The following is a 16,359-nucleotide window of genomic DNA, read 5'->3' on the forward strand; positions in this document are numbered from 1 at the left end:
TAGTACAAGGGCATATTGTCAGGGTCTACACACGTCCCACTGAGTCTTGGCTGGGCTGATATCGGGCCTCCCATGAGTAAAATCGAGTTTGTAGTTGGATTTTCCCATTGGTTTGTAAATGGAGTTGTGAAGTGTAGCTGAGGTCCCCGGTGTGAAGTGTATTGAGCAGCTGGCATTCAGTGGGCTCTCCATCAATACTAGGGTCCTTGCTCCAGGGATCCAGGGAGCAGGGGGCGTGGCTATGGTGCTCTGGAGGAAGCTGATGAGATGCTGGGATCTGCTCTAGGGGCAACCTGCACACTGCCCCTGCTTGCAGGTGTCCAAGGGCATCTTCTGCGCTCCCAAAAGGAATAACAGCCTGGATCAGTTTTCCTGAGAGGTCATCCACTTCACCCCACCCTCTCCTTCCCAGAAGGGTACCCTGCTTCTTGATGGCAAGGACACCCCAAAGCCTTGTTGTGCGAACAGGACAATGATTAATCAAGTCAATGAAGGAAGCTTTGACTCCAGGGAACCATTTCCCCCTTCATCTGGGAAAACCTCCATCATTAATTAGAGAATGTCCTATTTCACCGAAGTCATCAATAAGTTAGAGACTTGCTTTGGGAATACAGGACAAAAGACAAGTAAAGCCAATACATGGTAACAGTGACAGCTCCAGTGTCAACGAATCATCACGGCATCCTCCATCTCCCACAGTCTGTCCTCTGTGCCTTCCTTTTGTCTCTCTCTCGTACCCCTGAGTTACTGCCCTTATTTTCCTGAAAAGTCTGGGGGGCACTGGAGTGACCGGAATGTGTTGGTCAGCTATTGCTCTGGTAATGCCAGGTAACAAATGCTCGTGAACCTGGGGGTTGACTGGGCAGCTTTGCTTCAGGTTGTGGGTTCAGCTCAGATGTCCTTTGGGTCACTTTACCCTTCAGCTCATCTCATGGTGAATGTCTTCAGAGGGACAGATAGAAACTAAACGCAAACCCTTCCACTCAAAACCGGCACATCTCTGTCCCCATTACAAGGTAGAGCAAGTCACCTAGTCAAGTCTGGCATCAAAGGTGCAAGGCCGTGTTGGGGAAGTCCTGTGTATATGTCAATAAAGCACTGTTGGCCAATAGGGAAGCAAGACAGGTGGGACTAGGAGTCCAGGAGGTCTCTGGGTAGGAGAAACACAGGGAGTCAAGATGTAACCGCCATAGGAGTGAGAAGCCCGGAAACTTTTCTCCGGTAAGAGAAATACTTAGATTGGCAGTTATGGGGTAAATACTTAAGTCAGAGATAGCCAGTAAGAAACAAGCAAACTGACAACAGCTTCATAATTAATACAGTGTCTTATGTGTTATTTGGGGACTACAACTTGGCAGAGCCCAGGCGACTGGTCGGGAAAAACCTAGAGGCAGACAAGAAAAAGGCTTCATTCTACAAGGCCATACACGCCACACACAGGGAGCAGCATAAGGACGGAAGGGGATATCATGAGACCTAACTTGCTCAGCCCCACAAGCCTGTGTTGGTGAGGTTCAGGAAAGGCAGGAGCCAAAGCTGCCTTCTCCAGTCTGTGTCTCCCATTGAACCCCAGAACAGCATTTCACCTCCTCTGATAACCTAGGTGTGGCGGTTTGCATGAGAATGACTCTGTAGGCTCAGGCGTTTGAACACTTGACTCTCGGTTGACACTGTGTAGGGTGTTTCGGGAGGTGTAGCCTTGCTGGGGGATGTTTGTCACGGGAGGCAGGCGTTGAGACCTGCCTTTTCTTCCATCCCCCCTTCTGCCCCACCACGCACACACATATAACTCACACTTGCTGCTGAGGGTCTGAGATCTCAGCTCCCTGCTTTGGCTGCCTGTCATGACGGACTTTAAACCTCTGGAGCCGTAAACTCAAATCAACTCTCACCGAAGTCGCCTTGGTTATGGTCACAGCAATGGAAAAGTAGCTAATATACCGGGCCAGGAGAATCTAGAGCAATGGCTCGTGTTTGCCCAAAACATCAAATATCTGCTAAAATCGATCAGGTCGAGAGCAAAGTAGACATGGGGTCTCAGAAGGTTCCACTTCGCCGGCTCCTGAAGGTCAATGGCTGTGTCACTCACAACTTTTGTTGTTGTTGTAGTTCTGAAGCAGGGCTTCATGTTAGCCAAAGCTGGCCTGGAACTTACAACGTAGGCAAGGATGACTTTAAACTTGGAGCCCTCCTGCTTCATCCTCTGGGGAAGCTTCAATTACAGGTGCCCACCTGCTGTCACGCTGTGTTGATGATCCGGGCTCAATGCTTTCCTGGCGAGCGCTCTTCCAACGGAGTTACACCCCAGTCCTCAGCAGCTGCCCAGGAAGCAGCCTGAGAAGAGATCTACCTAAACTGTCTAGACATCACGTGGACAAGCCTGCGCTTTGTGTGTCTTCTGTGAGCCAGCCACTGCAGCCCTGCCCACCGGGACTCAGCCATGAGCATTCAGCAAGGTCAGCAAATACCACGGGACAATGGCATGGTAAGAGGCCTCGGGCACATCCACCAGGGAGGTCTTGGATTGACACATTGCTGACACGGACTGGTCTTGTCTCCCGTCACACAGAGATTCTTCTAGTTGGGGTTTTAGACCCCTGGGTGTAAGGGCGTCCACACAGTGTGTCACATCTCACATCCCAGTAAGGATGACACGGGAAGTTCAGAGCGCTTGGGCAGGGGTGCTTGTGAAAGGCGGGGTTTTGGAGAAGGATCTGAAGGAAGGTATGAGGAGCTGTGAGGTAACTGGCAGAGTGCCAAGACAGAGAGGGGGTGGGACAGTCTTGGGGAAGGAACTAGATCAGCCTGAAGGGCAACTGAATGCCACGGGGAACAGATGGTAGGAGAGCAATAGATGAGGCCACTGAAGTGGCGGGGTCGGACTAGGATATGAGGCGTTAAAACCCAGGACTTGGGATCTGGACTCAGCAAAACAAATGTACTTGTCTGCCCTAAACCATTTGTCTCTTGGGCCTGAACTCCTGGTGCAGGTGAAAAACCCATTCTGCACTAGAGTCGGGGGTGGGTGGGCATGTGGGTGGGCGTCCTACTCAGTGTAGCCAGGTACGTCAAAGGGATAGAGCATTCAGACGCTCAGCAATGACAATTCCATCTGCCTCTCTGGTTGCTCCTAAGACACCAGGAAGTTAGGCCATTCTACAGGGAGGAAGTATGCCAGGCACTGGGGTCAGCTCTTCTGTGCAAATCCTCAGTTCTTCTTAGCACTCTCGTTCTAGAAGCTTCCTTCTGCAGCTCATGTGGAGAAGCTAGTCTGACAGATGCTTGATGGAGGAGCTTTCAGTAACTTCACAGCCTGGGGTAGAGGGGTCACGGCTGTAGAGGGGTCACTGAAGGTAGAAACAGAGCTTTTGCACACGGCCCATTTCTTGGTTCAGCGTATTCATTTGGGATCTAAAGAACCACACTTGGGTAGTCACTGTCAAGTCTGAGAATTCCCAGCACCCTCCAGGGTGAGATGGGGATGGGGTTTTCTGACACCACAGTGGCCTACCTGGTAATTTTAATCCCCCGCAACCAGGGAAAGGTCAGGAACGTTTCTGTTTTATTTCTTATTCCCATTTTTAACTGTTTTCATTAATTGCTCATGTTTTCCAGGCCTTTGTCCCTTTGGAAAGCTGAAGCCATTTCAACTCCATGCTTACCCAAATCCGAATCACCAAAGGCCTTGTCAGGCAGGCCCAGTGTCCATGGCTTCTAGGTATAATTGGCGCCCGTTATAACTGTCCAACTGACCAGTCCACAGACGGCTCCTCAGGGAGCCAGGGCTGGGACAGAGACTATTAATAAAGTTATACTTGAAAGACCCCGGCCCAGCACAGGTGGCTGAGGCCTATGGAAAATTCCTTTCCCCCACAGCTCAGCCGAATAGTCATTTTCTGATCAGAAAGAAGCTCAGCTCAAGGTCTTTACAGCTGAATAGCCACTACTATCTCTGTCCAGGCAGGACACAGGTGTCTGCTATCTGCATAGCGTCCGCATAGCCAGCCCAGCAAGATTGGGCAGGCACAGAGACCTATTGTTCCTCAGATAGGGCCAAGGCCGAGACTTGAGTTCTGAGAGAAACCTCAATAGCCCTCATTCTGTGAGCCCCGGCCTCATTGTCCAATCAGGGTCCTGTAACTAGGCTTCTTGCTTCTGTACTCCGCTTTTTGCTATAAAAGGACCCCTGAGTCCCCAGCTCGGGGCGCTCAGCCCCCCCAAGACTGAGACGCCCGGGTACCCGTGTGTAAATAAAGCCTCTTGCTGTTGCATCCAAGCTCGTGGTTTCGCTGCTCCTTGGGTTTGGGTCTCCCACCCGTGAAAGTCCCCCGCTTGGGGTCTTTCAATACTCAATAGAGTTTTCTCCTGCTGGGGTACGGGTGGGGAACCTATCTGTCTGTCCCCCACCCCATCCATCCCTTGCAGGTCCTTCAGGCAACCCTGAGGAGACAATGCTCACAGACGTGAGCAGCAAACATGCAACAGAAGAGAACCACACGCAGAAAATGATAATGGATAATCAATGTTTATGGACATTACCAAAGAGCAGTTGCCAGTGCGCCGTTAGTGGGTAAATGCACCTTGCGTCCCAGAAAACAGAAGAGGATGGGGAAGCTGAAGGGAGAGTGTTTTCCACCTATGCTACATGAGGTGCCTGTGTCTTCCCTCTCTTGAAGGCTTGCCGTGAAACCTCGGCAAACAAACCAGCCGTTGCTGGGCAGCCAGTGACAAGTCCAACCCTTTCTTCTACTCTTTCCTGAAGAAACACGAGGTGCAGAGGTCAGCCTCTGGGGGTAATTGTCAGCCTCTGGGGGTAATTAACAGTGTGTCTCAAAGGTGCAGCAGGCTCCCTTGTCTACAGTAAACTCCACCTCCAGACACGACCACACCCATGAGCACCTTAGGCTTCTGTTGTCTCCGTCCCTCGCACACGGAATGAACATAATTCTTGCAGTCATGGCTTCTGTTGGTTGGAGGGCAAAGGAGTCAACATCCCCATTTAACAGAAAAACTGCAGGGATACCTCACACCTTAGCCAAGAGGCCAGGTCCCTTTGTCCTGCTGAAGAGTTAGCTCTACTGTGTCATTAGATAATAAGGAATGGTTTCTTCCACTGCATTGATAGTTTGGGTCAACTAATTTCCCACATGTTCCCGTATATTGCAACCCAGACTGTACAATGTTTGAAACATAAGTTAAAAGAACATGCCACTGAATATAAGATTTGGGAGCTGGCAGTTGGCTTGAAGCCTGCATAGGTTATTAGAGAGAACCATAACTATGGAACTGTGGTTTTAAAAAGTTGAGATAGATAGATGATAGATGATAGATAGATAGATAGATAGATAGATAGATAGATGATAGATAGATGGATGAATGTATGGATAGATGATAGATATAGATAGATGACAGATGATAGATCGATAATATATCGATGATAGATAGATGACAGATAGACCATAGATGGATAGATGATAGACAGAAATAGAATACATTGATAGATGATAGACTGATTGATAGGTAGATAGATAGAATGGGTGATAGATGACAGAGATAGATGATAGATGATAGATAAATGATAGATAGATAGATAGATAGATAGGGATCTCAGTTTTTTTTTTTTTTATAAAGAGCCATTTCAAAAGCAACACTTGGGGAAGAACAGCTGAGAGGAAGGTTTCAGGGACAAGGTGAACCAGAAACGGTGGCTAGAAAGTGAGCTAGAAGGGGCTTTGAAGGCAAGAGGGATTCTTGCCAAGCTGACCAGGAAGCGTCTTACTGAAGGTGCCCAGATAACACCACCAAGGATAAGAATTCTAAACCAACACTGACTGGGTCCTAAGTTCCCGCAGAGGACAGGCACACCGGGATCTCACCCTAGGAGCTGGGTCACGTGGAAGGCAGGGCAAGCAGGGCCCCCCCCCTGCTTTCAACCATGATAATGCTTGCTTTCTGCTTTCCCTTAGGGGAGAGGTGGGAGCCCGGGGTCTGGTTCCCACCTACAATCTGTCCCGAACTGGCTGTGATTCGGATTCCTCTGCCTTCTACTTTTCTCACCAATGGAGTCGAAAGCAGAGAATTAAACAGATGGATTCTAAAGGGCATTTCGACCTTGAGAAATCTTGGCTTCGAGGGCACTCCTGTAGAATTGTCCAACTCAGTCCCTGCAACCGGGAGACCACACTGTGGTTAGAAAGTGAGTTGGGAGGACAAATCGAACCTCACCCAGACCCCCCCAAAGAAGCACTGATTTCACCTGCATGTATTTATGTTCTAGGGGGCATTGGGCAGGGGAGGGGTAAATAGTGTTAGAAATCTTAGTTCCCCGGATGTTCTGTTCAAGTGTTGTCAAACTTGTCCTGATGAGGTTGGTCTGTGTGAATGAAGACTCAAGTCCCTTAATAAGGTGAAGGCGGGGATGCAATTATTTCACTAGACTCAAGATAAGTGATACATGGGTGTTTACTGGGGGACAGTTACACAGAAAAATACGAAGAACCGAGGAGCCTTTCTCTGTCCTTCCTACGGAATCTGCTGACCCACCAGAAAGACCTCGCAAAGGAAAGCCAAGCCTCAAGCTTTCCTCTTTCCTCTTTCCTGACTGAGGCCACGCCCAAGGGGGGTGTGGCCACTGTTACAAGTTTACTGCAAGACAATAAAGCTTCCCTTCCCTCTGTCCAGGGGGCTCTTTCTTTTAGTATACCTCTGGAACAGCTTTTTCTCTGTGGCGTAGATGGAGCTGGGTAACAATCTGGGAGACTCTCCAGTTCAAACCACACTCGCTATTCAGGTGGGAGCAGGGATGGCATGGGCAGCTTTGACCTTGACTTGTCAGGGCCTTAGCAAACAGTGATCCAGAGACAGTAAACAGAGAACTATAAAAAGGAGTGTGTGGGAGCTGAGGCTTAAACTCAGTGGTCGACAGCCCAGCCCTCAGAGTGTGCAGGACACCCTCAGTTTGGGCTCTACTCCTTGGGGGAGGGGTGTGGTCAACATTTTTCTAAATGTCCTTCTTTCTCCAAAGCCCTACACAAAAATGCCTTCGCATGGCTAAAGGCACCTGCCAACAAGCCTGAGGACCCAAGTTCAATTCCTACAAACCACACAGTGGAAGAGAGAACAGACAGACGGACAGACAGACACACACACACACACACACACACAAACACACACACAGTTGTCCATAGGGAAGAGGCCCCATTACCAGTGTCCAACAGTTCAGGGATCATGGCAGAGTGCAACCCTCTCTTCCTTTCCTACCCTCAAAAGCCAGGGGAGCCCATATCCGGCCTCTGAGCCCAACTCTTCCACTGCTGGGACCGCACACCCCCCCACCCCAGTGCATACTATTGAATAAATATGTCTGGCCCAGCTCCATGAGGGAGTTCTGGAGAGTCACAATTGTTATTTCCAGGAATGTACAGACACCAGCAAAAATTCACTTCCCAAACGCATGGCTATTTTGAGAACCAAATCTCCCTTGCCGTAGCAATCAAATGGGGGCCTTTTCAAGTCTCGCTTTACAATAGCAACCTGTTCCGACTTCAGCTGCCTTTTACCTGCAAGAATTCAATAAGGGAGAGAGTGCGGGGGGGGGGGGGCTGTTAGCATTTCCTCTTTCCATTTCTGCTCCAGTGCGACATGCATTCCTGGCCAACTTTCTTGAGTCTGCACCTTGGTAAATTCCTCCTGACAATAGTGACAAGCGTGTCAGAAACAACAAACTCTGCCATCTATATGGCTTATCAATAATTTAGTCTTCCCCCCTCGTGAGAGCCTGTGTGTTTTACAATAATGAAATATATGATTTTAAAAATAAATAATAGGCTGTTGTCAACCCGGTAGTAGCTGCAAGTTATGAATGTGATTGATTGATTGAACATTTGACTTCATCCGCTCCAGCAGGATCAAAGAAAGCCTCTTCCACCCGCCTAAGGCCACTAGCAATTTATTTAGAGACTGTGTTCGTATCCCAGCAGGTAGCAATATTGGACTGAGGTACACAGAAAATCAGCTCTTTGAGGTTTTTTTTTCCTCCCCGAGTCCAAGGGAAGCAACAAATGAGGATTTTTTTTTAGTTCATTAAATCATTAACCACTTAATCACTAAAACCAAGACATTATAAGTAGTGTTCCCTTTAGCTGGGAACAGAAGGGAGGCCACTTTGCTGAGGTCTAGTACGGCAAGGTGGGCTCGCTTGAAACAATGTGACAGTCTGTAATTTTTTATTTATGTGGTGCTGTAGTTTTTTTTCTTCATCTTGACTAATCAGCTTGGCAACAGCCACACTGACATTCCAAAGTGACAGGTGTCTGAATTGCAATGAGCTGCCTATGCAACAGTCCAAGTGGGGGAAGGAAGAGACAAGAGAGACGGTTGTAAAACTGCTAGAAAATGGGGTACAGGAAAGACCCCGAGGAGGTGGAACTCAGCCCCCCAAAAATCCAGCCAGGGCTGAGCTGCTCCTTCACTTGGCGTCTGGCTGACTCATAAAGACGGCCCTTGTCCCCAAGCAGCGTGTGAAGGTCAAGCTGAGTGTCTGACCCTCCGCAGCTTGCTTGAGTTCAGCCCTGCAAAGCCAAAGTCTCCCCCAAGACCGAGGGGGCTGTTTGGCATTCTGGTGAGCAGAGTTGCCGAGGTGTGGAGAGTGGTCCTACCCAGAGTTCTGTGAATAAAGGAGACAGGATGTGAGGCCCGAGGACATCCGTACAGCGAGGGACAGCCCCTCTTAACAAGCACAGGTTACGTCTTCGGTCTTCGTTATTCTGGCTGGGGAATGGAAAGAAAAAGACAGTGTCCTCCCCTTCCGGCTCCCTTCCGTCCTGTGCTATCTGACCTCAGGCAAGGCAATTTAATAATCATCCAAACGCTTTTGACTTCGTAAGGGCTTTCATCCACGATCTCAAAGCACTTCACAAATTCCAACTCATTAACCTTCACAGCCCACCCTGGGGGACGTGGGGCGGGCATGTTTTCCCTGTGGTGGGAACACTCAGCTAGAGGCAGGGGGAAACAACTCTTCCTTCAAGGTCACCCGAAGGTTGAGCACGAAACTTGAGAGCGTGTTCCAGAGCAGCTGGCATCCACTCCAAGAGCAGCTGAGGCGGGGCCCTCAGTTCACCCTCTGTGTTGGATTCTTCTCTCGTTCCTGTCCCCAACACAGCTGACAAGAGGAGACTTAAGGGAGGATTTATTTTGACTCACAGTTCAAGCGGACATAGTCCCCGAAGGAAGAGAGGGCATAGTGGCAGGAGATCCGTGGTGGCAAGGGTGTACTCACACCTTGATGGACCACAAAACAGAGAACAGACAGGAAACGGACTGAGTTATAAAATCTCAGATCCCACCCCCCACAGTGACTCACTTCCTCCAGCATGGCTCTGTCTTCCTAAACAGCTCCAGCAGCTGGAGATCCGTGTTAAACACGTGAGCCTGTGAAGGCCATTTCACGTGTGCAGTTGGGCTAGCTCTGTACCATCTGCTCTCACACAGAGCAAAGGAGCCCCAACTCAGAAAGGGCTATGAGAAGCACTTACATGTTGTGTGTTTCATTTACGCCCTCCCTGGGATCTCCCGTGTCTACAGACTCCCGTCTTCGAGGCCAGGGGGAGCTTGAAGAATTCAACCCAAGGTCTTGGAACTCATGGTGCTAAAGCTGATACACTTATTTAGTTAATAACAACAACAATGTGTTAATATTCCCCACTGTTTTGAAATACCACCTGGATGAATACTCTGCTCCTTGAAGTCCACGATCAACTCATGAGCTGATGTAACAGGAATGCCCAAAGCCAAAAGGCCAGAAGCTTGCCTCATTTTCCAGAGGAAAAGGTAGCGTGACCAAAAAGCAATTCTGAAAAGAGAGAGCCGGGGACGTGCTGCAGGGGAGGTGGCAGACAGCAGAAACTGGATTGGTTGGGGTTCTTTCTACAAAGTGGGGGGGTGCCTGTCACTCGGCCAAGCCCAGGCTTTCAGGGAATGTCCAGGTGACCTTGAGCACAGAGAGCCTGTGCCTGACTTCTGCCTTCGGGAATTAGCCTCAACCCTTCTGCTGTGGGCCGCCACCGCCTCACCAGTGGGGCCCGAGGAAGCGTCGTTCCTGGGATTCCCTTGAGAAATGAGCTTTCTAGGTCACCACGACAGCCTCCTCAAGGGCAGCTTTGTCTTGCAGCACAACTGTGCATGGTCCTCGCGGATCGCAGGGTCTCATAATGACAAAGACCTGTTTCCACCGCAGTCTGTCCCCTTTTCATCTTCCTGAAAGTCCCAAGCTCTGATTGTTAGCGGGACCCAGGGCCAGAATATTCTGAAGCATCTCTCGTTCGCTCGTCCTCCCTGGTCCTTTTCTCTGCCACGTTCAGTCCCTGCTCCCTTTCCATTTGTAGAGACAAAAGAGGAGAAAAATCCCCCGTAGCACTGGCTGCTGTCCAGGGGCACAGAAGAAAAGCAAGCAAAGAAAGCAACAGAGGAGGGAACCGCAAAAGAGCGAGCTCAAACCAAGCTGCTCGAGGACCCTGCAGAGCTGGCCCAGCGGGGCGGGGCTATGGCTTCTTTCCCCTCTTCCTAACCTTCGGTTCAGAGTTCAGATTCCAAGAGTCAAATCAAGGGGTGCCTGGAAGTTACCCGCCGATCAAAACGTACCCTGGGTCTCTAAAGACTTTATCTGGCTTAATTCTGTTTCTGAGACTGTCCCGAGGGAACGATCTGGCTGGGGTCCCTCTAGAAGCACAGCCTGAGAGGAGGATTTGCAGTTTCTCTGGGTGGCGAAGCACTCCGGGAGACACAGGGATTGGGGAATATGAGAAGCAAGGGCGAGAGAGAAGCTGAAATGAGGGATATGCTAATGAGCTGTGCGGAGGGACAACCCTGTGAAGGCTGTCTGAAGGGCTGCACAGAGCCAACCTTCACAGTCGTCACTCAGAGAAACAAGGGACCTGGGACATTATCTGTCCCAACTGGGGAGGGACTGCTTGCGGCCATCACCATGGGTGCATGCCGGCTCTTCTACACCTACTTGCCCAACTGGCCAGAGAGCACGCTCAGACAGGTGACAGGTAGTCAGTGGACTGTCAGGGACCGTCTGCAAGCACGTCTAAGGAGGGCTGACATAAACGATTGCCGTAAAGATGGCTTCCATCGTTAATTAGCCCAACGGAACGGCAGTGTTGCTTGTTGCGGTGTACGCGAGGGTAGGCGCCAATGGCCCCGCTCAATGCCGTATCGCCCATTGTTTTCTTCAGCCCGGTGCTGGCTTCCAGAGTCACTGAGATCAGCAAAGGCAAATGCAGAGGACCCAGCCCTGCAAGGCTGGCCTCACTTGCGCCTTTGGAATAGAGTGTCCTGCATTCCAGGCTGTGGCCTCGAGCTTGCTATGCAGATGAGGATGGCCTTGAACTCCTATCCTCCTGTCTCACCTCCAGAGTGCTGGGATTACAGGTTTGGGGCCACCCTGTCTGGCTTACGTGGTGCTGCAGACGGAACCCAGGGCCGCTTGTGTGTCGGGTGAACACTCTACCAGCTGAGTCACACCCCCTTCTCCTCCTTCCTAACCCTCGGAGGGACAGGACTGGGAGGGCACACACCCACTTGATAATAGGACTTCTCTTTGGTTGATGGGAGTCTCTGTGTGTCTTGCATTCTTATTTTGGTGAAGTTTCCTCTAATAAGAATGCATTCTTCTTTTAAAAAAGTAAATAAATTCTGCTTGAAGATAAGAGAGAAAGAAATCACCTGCCCAACATAATGGTACATATATCCGACCTTTGCCTCCCCCCCCGTGTCCAACTTTCATGCTTATCTAGCATCTGGGGTTCCCTGATGAACCCACAGAACCAGATTTATTGCAGAATAATCTGGGATCGCTTCTCAAACATGTCTGGGACCTGCAGGTATCAAGTTTCTCTTGAAATGTGAAGTTCTTAGGATACCACAAAGAGAACAATGTCTTACTTTCATTTTCCTTACATTAATTCCTGGAAATAGGGAGTCTATCGTGGTGCAGACGGGCTCCTTGGCCTGCTGGCTCACTTCGATGGTGTCTTCAACAGTCAAGACAGCGACCCCAGCCTCAGCAAGTGCCCTGCCTCTGTCACCATCCCACCGGAGACGGGACTTCCATGTCGGGAAGTTTTCTCCGCAATCGTCTCTCCAGTTGAGCTTTGAGGCTTAGGGATGAAAGATGGTGCCTAACTAAAGAGTGTTCCTATCAGAGCCTTTCAAGCTATAGCACGAGCTGTGCTTACAGCGTCAGAAGCAGGACTCTATCCAGGGTGATTGGTTTGTCGGCATAGCTACAGTTGGCAAAGCTGTCTAAGTATTTCCCATGATGCTGAAAGAGCTCAGAGAGCATCTTGGGACCCGTGCTCCCTGATGGATGGAAATGTTTCAGTTCTTCGGCCTTTCGTTAATTCAATGCTTGGTGACAGGTCCGGACTCGAGCGCTGCCCAAGTCCAGGGTGGGGAGGTGGGAGAGGCAAGCGGCGGGGATGCGGGTGGGGGGGTGGGGGGTGGTCCCTGTTCACATGCAGAGTCCGTTAAAGCTTTGTTTCATACGGGTCTGCACAGATCCCAAAGGGAGGGTTAAAAATTCTGTGTTGTGTTCCTGAATGTCTGGCACAGCATCAGGGAATGTAATTCTGATGAAACACGTTCAACATGAACTTGAAGTACATCTCTGCCCTCTGGACAGAGAACTAAAAACACGCCTCCCCAGTCGGTCAGTATGTCGGGGTCAGTATGTTGGGAGAGAGGCCAGAACACACATCCTTCACAATGCTAGGTGTTGTGGGTGGTGCTGGGACAGGGAGGGCACTCGGAGATGTCATCTCTTAAGTGCGGTTTAGTGATCCTGGTTAGTACAAGGCCTGGTTTTCGACGCATAAATGTGCTGTTTCCCAACTAGTCTCCATGATATAGGAAAGTCTGACATTTAATGGCCAGGATGGGGGCCTTGAGATGAAATCCTGTTTGGGGACATCGTGGTGTAGGCGGAACTCTTGATGCCAGCTACCCGGATAAACCGTCTCTTGGTTCTCCATGTCCTTACCCATCACGACAATATTGGAGCTCTGTCGTTCAGATAACACATGGTCATTGGCTGCTGTCGTAAAGTTAGAGTCTGCGATTACCCGTATGAGACCCTTCAGCTCCCCTGTAGAGGGGTGGCTGTCTGGGATTCCGATTGTCTCACCTCCAAACGCATGTTTGTAGCTCTCCCTCGACGACATGTGATTTTTGCAGGAAGGGTACTAGGGTATATAACAGGTGGAAAGTTGGGGGCCAGATGTGGGCGACACAGCTTCCGCGCTGTTTTCCGTCGCTTTGTGATGACACGGTTGCCTTTGAGTCACGGGTGCTGCAGTCACTCCTGTGAGTAACTGTAAACAGTAGCTATAAACAAACCCTTGCCTCGCTGCCCTGGGCTGGAGGAGCTCATCTCTCTGGGCTGTCGGCGTCCCTCTCAGAGGTTAGTAGATGCTTCCCACGCCTCCCCAAGACAGGCAACACGAGAGGTGTTGGCGTTTTTGTTTTGTTTTGTTTTGTTTTTTACCTGCTATGGCTGTGAGCTGATGAACTCGGCCAGCAAGCTCATAGCATTTAGCACCGGGTTGCAGGGCTGGCACTCCACAGACAAGATTGAGAAGGACTTGATCACAGGGAATAAGGCAGGGATTAGGGAGAGGAAGTGAGGACAGCAGGCAAGCAAGCGTGGCTGAAGGTTTGGTCCATTTCCTTTCAGTCCTGTAGTCCGGCACTGGTTTGCTAACATAGGAGTCAGGTGAGGACTCAGAGACACCCCTCCCCCCACACAGGGAGGACTGTGGATTTCAGAAACCAGCCCGCCCTCTCAGACATCACCCAGCCTTGGACTTCTCCCACAGACCCCTTCGCCCACAGCAACACACAGTAGGCTCTCATTAAATATGTGTTGAAAGATCAATGCATCTGACTGAAGAGTGGGGATGACTCGACCCCAGGAGCCCACTGAACAAACACTGAGGGCTTTGCTTTAGTCTGTCTGGTTTTTTTCTCCCCCCCCTCAGAACAAACAGAGAAACCCAAACCAAAACAAACATATAATCAGAAGAAGCTCTGCCGCCGAAAGGGCCTGAACAAACGCATTTGACTTACCGTTGCAGGGAAAATCAATGGCTCCTCTGCCCACCACTGAGCCCTGGGCGTTGACTTGGAAACCCTGGCTTCGCCCTGGACGAATGCTCTCCTGAGCCCATAGGCTGAGTGCACAAGGGCCAGCTTCCCCAGCTGGCTGAGCATGTGGGGATCCATTCCCTTCTTGGAGCACAGCCACGGCCTCAGGTATTAACCTCTGCCTTCCAGCTCACATAGCAAATGGACATTTAAAAACATGTGTGTTGGGGGGGGTGTCGCGGAGGGAGCACAGTAAACCGGGCAAGTGTGGGATTTAGAAGCTTGGAGGGTGAGTCTTGGGATCATCTTGGGAGGGTTTGGTAAAAGTTAAGAAGATTGGCCCAGAGCTCGCACAGGATTCTGGGAACCTTATTCAGATTCCTCTGTCATACCTGAGATCAAGACCCGCATCTTCATCTTAAGATGCCCTTTAGGACATTCCGCAGTGAAGGAATGGCAGAAAACTGTTCTCCTGGGATATGGAGCTGACCTTGCTCTGAACGATCCCCAACCTTCTGCACCCAACGAGGGGTCTTAGGCTGGAGAGAGCTCCTCTGCAGAGCACCGTTTGGGGGGACCAGCCAGGCAGGCTTAAAAAGGGACCTGTGCTCTCTAAAGAGCACACAGGGGTATCCACTTTCACGGAAGCAAAGGACAGGATTGTGGTTTCCAGAGTTGGGAGAGGGAAATGGGGACCATGTGAATAAAGGTTCAATTATGAGAAATGATCGACTTCAACTTCCAGAGGACTCAGGGGGTAGAGCACTAACCCAGTATACGTAAGGCCCTGGGTTCAAGCATCAGTAAATAACTATATTGTGTGTTTAATCTGACAAGAGGGTTGACTTCGTGTTGAATGTTCTTACTATACAAGCATCTTTAATTGTTAGGTTATTTTTGCTTATTTTAAGAATGAACAGAAGGAAAACAGATATGTAACACAGAAAGAAAAAAACCTCAAGGCTGGGAATCATGTGACTCACACCTATAATTCCAGCTCTTGGGAAGTTGAGGCAGGAGGTTTCTGTGAGTTGGAGGGCAGCCTGGGCTGCATGTTGAGTTTCAGGACAGCCTGAGCTACAGTGTGGTTACTTTACCTATGAGAGCTTGCTTTGACTAATGATGATTGGTTCATCGTGAGCAGCAAGGCGTTGGCAGGCGGGCCTGAGCTGTCTAAGGATGCTGTTGCGCATGAGCCAGCGAGCAGCTTTGCCAAGGTTTTCGTCTGAGGTCCTGCCCTGACTTTCTCAACGATGCACTATCACTTGCAAGCTGAAGTAAATCCTTCCCTCCTTGGGTTGCTTTGGTCACGCTGGATATCACAACAGCGCTGGACAGCAAACTAGGAGTCCACCAACATGAATGTGTCACTGACTCAAATGCTTCAGGGCCAAGAAGATGCAAGAGGCGGCAGTGTGGAGAGGGTCAGGGTGACAGTCTCGGGAGCAGACTAGGAGGCGCAGTGAGACCAGGTCCTGAGCTCGCCATTAGTCAGAGAGCTTGCGGCTGCTGTCCTGCCTCCCAAGTCTTTGTTTGGGAGCCCAGCTGCTGCTAATTAATAGTCATAACTGGGAATAAAATAATATTAGTTTACACATGCATGTGTTTCTCAAGCCCGGTTAATAATGCTCTACTCTCAGAAGTATTAATCTTAGGAAGCTGACGAGTCCCAAGCCGACAGTCGTGGCGTGAGTCTTCTTATCTGTGGCTGGAGCTCTGAGCATCACTTCACTTGAATAATGCCCAGTGATATTCACCAGTAGCTTTCACATTTTCTTTAGCTACGATAGACTGTAGTTGCATGTAGATTTTCTGAATATAACTGAACCGACAACCAGGAGCCTGCACGGGACTGAGAGGACCTTCTGCATATATGGGACAACTGTGTGACTTGATCATTTTTTTGTGTGACTCCTAACAGTGGGAGCAGGGATGTCTCTGACTCTGCTGCCTGCTTCTGGAACTCTTTCCTCCTATCAGATGGCCTCATCCAGTCTGCATAGGAGAGGAGATGCCTAGTCTCCCTGCAACTAGTGACTATGGCTGGTTGATATCCATGGGCAGCCTGCCCTTTTCTGAAGAGAAAGGGAAGAGGTTGGGGGCGGGCATAGGATGGGAGGAGGGACTGGGAAAAGAGAAGGGAGTCGAAACTTCAGTTAGGATGAAAACAGCAAAAATAAATAAATACAAAAGAAACAGAAAGAATTATGT

The 16,359-nt window shown here is 50.0% G+C and overlaps 1 long non-coding RNA gene across 1 annotated transcript; it reads left to right on the plus strand.

The window, feature by feature from the left end:
* The first annotated feature begins 13,391 nt into the window (after positions 1–13,391).
* LOC121139240 lies at positions 13,392–15,745 on the plus strand. Its single transcript, XR_005876102.1, has 3 exons — positions 13,392–13,465; positions 14,139–14,316; positions 15,293–15,745. It is a non-coding gene; the product is annotated as an uncharacterized LOC121139240 (long non-coding RNA).
* Positions 15,746–16,359: the final 614 nt, after the last annotated feature.

The sequence above is a fragment of the Mesocricetus auratus genome, unplaced genomic scaffold (assembly GCF_017639785.1).
Source record: "Mesocricetus auratus isolate SY011 unplaced genomic scaffold, BCM_Maur_2.0 Super-Scaffold_4256, whole genome shotgun sequence".
Lineage (NCBI taxonomy): Eukaryota > Metazoa > Chordata > Mammalia > Rodentia > Cricetidae > Mesocricetus > Mesocricetus auratus.